This window comes from Gavialis gangeticus, unplaced genomic scaffold (assembly GCF_001723915.1).
Source record: "Gavialis gangeticus isolate Ggan-Ray unplaced genomic scaffold, GavGan_comp1, whole genome shotgun sequence".
NCBI lineage: Eukaryota > Metazoa > Chordata > Crocodylia > Gavialidae > Gavialis > Gavialis gangeticus.
The window spans coordinates 136,809,229-136,811,645 of NW_017729032.1; the positions used below are offsets into that span (position 1 = coordinate 136,809,229).

The 2,417-nt window shown below is 32.6% G+C and overlaps 1 protein-coding gene across 1 annotated transcript in view; it reads left to right on the forward strand.

Moving 5' to 3' along the window:
• The window catches only part of MYO16 (myosin XVI), a 581,111-nt gene that overhangs the window by 373,869 nt on the left and 204,825 nt on the right, over positions 1-2,417 (forward strand). The window lies entirely within an intron of this gene.

Consider the following 2,417-nt stretch of genomic DNA (forward strand, 5'->3'; position numbering starts at 1 on the left):
AAAAGAAAGAAAAGAAAAAACTGGGAAGTACTAAAACATTTTCATCTTAATAGTGATAAATATTTAACTTCTGTAGTGTAAAAGCATTGTTAGCACTTTTAATTGATTCTGCACCCTCCAGAATCCAACTGCAAACATCAGTTCCTCTTACCTTAATTAAACTAGTCATGGTAGTACAGGAAAAAAGACATCTCTGTCTTCAATGGTCTTGTTCTAGTTTTATCTTCTTTAGTATATATCAGAAACACACTATTTATAGACTAAACTACCAGTGATATTTAATTTTTTTTAAATGAAGTAAAATGAAGACTCAGGGAAGAAAAATCCACTTTTTTATTACAGATTCCTTGAGATCTCTAGTGGCATGCCCTTTCATTTCTAAACATAAACACACTTTCTTCTATTTGGCCTTGGAAATCTCTGCTGTGATTAATAAAAGTAATTTTCTGGAATTAGTATGATTGTAAGCAGGGCAAGAAAGATATGCATCCACTTTGTAGGACAGTGTCTAAGTTGAAATGGATATGGAGACTTAAGCATGACTTGTAGCCAAATCAATGTGTTACTTGGGAATTCCACTGTCTATCAGAATTAAGCTTGCCAAAACTTGGATAAAAGGTTAATGTAGGAAATTACTGAATTTATAAACTGTTATATGGATTCTACAGGGTGGTGACAGAATTCAGGGTCCTTTATAGTAGCATATGGTAATGGGTGAACCTAGGATTTTGAAAACGTGGGTGGAGATGGTGTGGTGCATAATCACATATAATACAACATACATTTTTCTCTCATTAAAAGGACACTAGAAACTTTACTAATATGCTAGAGGCCTTGGGCTATATTATTCAGTTTAAGATTGAAGCAAAAAGTTCATACTATTCATACTAAATTCATAATATTTCATAACTAATGGGGAAACATTTTTCTTTTCCAGATCAAGTATTAGTTTAGTAAATTTAAAAATAATAACCATTGTGTCACATTATATAATAGCATAACAGACATGTTATAAAAAAATTAAAATGATGCAAGCTTATATGGTAAAATAAATCTCCATATTACAAAACAAAATTCCAAAGTGTTTCAAAATGAAATTTTTCAAAATAAATTTTAATCTTTTGTTGAAATGGCTTTGTTTTCAAAATATTTCAGTGTCAATGGCAACATTATTTTAATTAAAAATATTATCATGAATGAGTTCTAATCAGTATTGTGAGAGTCTGAAACATATTTTTAACCCACATTTAAAATTTGATATCTTGTTAGAACTTGAAGCAATGCTGCTTCTCTATGCTTTTTGGTGAAGAAATTCTCTTAACAGGTTAATAAATCTTCTCTAGAACTTTGTTGGTCTAGAGAGGATTTATTAACCTGTTAAGAGAATTTCTTCACCAAGAAGCATAGAGATGCATCACTGCTTCCTGTTCTAATATAATAGATTTAGATTAGAATTGGATCTAGATTTATTATGCATCTTTCTGCCCCTGTGCTTTGAACATGTATACAGTCTTGCAGTGATTAGGTTTAGCACTTATAACATTTATGCTTGACTTCTGCACTTCAGAAAAGAAGAACAGCTTATTTGAGGAAGTATTTTTGATTGTCTCTAAGTTCAAAAGCAGCCAAATGTCAACAGGATGTTGTTGCTATTTTTGTTTTCTTCTTCTTCTTTTAATTGAATTTAAGGGATTAGGTTTTTGTTTTGGTTGTAATGTTTCCAAATGTACTTGTTGTAAATTGATGAAACTACATTGACTTCCAAGGAATAATACTAAATCAACTGAGGAATTAGCCCTTCATTCCTTAATTTTTGGCCATCACCTGATAAATATATCTACTGAAAAGTGAAGATGTACACTGCTGACAACTAGCTTTATATAAGAGTATGCAGACAGAAGAGATGTCCCACAGTAGTCCAAATGCCTATGGTTGTATGTACCCATGTTCCTACTTTTGCTACCTTTTTGTCTGGCATTGTGCCACTCGGTTCCTACTTTATGCAAATGCCATAAGAGCTATGAGTGTTGATATGTATTTTGTGTTTTCTCTTGGCTCTGAACACTTATAAAATGTTATGACTGTTTTGGAAAATCTCTCTGAAAAAAAAGATGCTAGCCATGTGGATGTGACACGTATTTTGACACTCCCCATTTTTCATGGAGAGGCGTACCCATCTCTCATCTAACTTACTAGAGGAATACCTGAGCTTTGGATAACTGGTCTTACCTGAAGGAAACTGAGCATTTTTATTACTTGTATTTTTACTTAAAATTTTAAATGGTGGCTCCTTAAATAGCTTAGAATTCCTGAGCATTAGGAGGCTCTGGAGAAGATAAATTAGTAGGCAGGGTGAGGGTAAGCCAGTCAAGGTCAGAGCAGTATGTCACATATGTCTTCAGTTTAATCACCCAGCT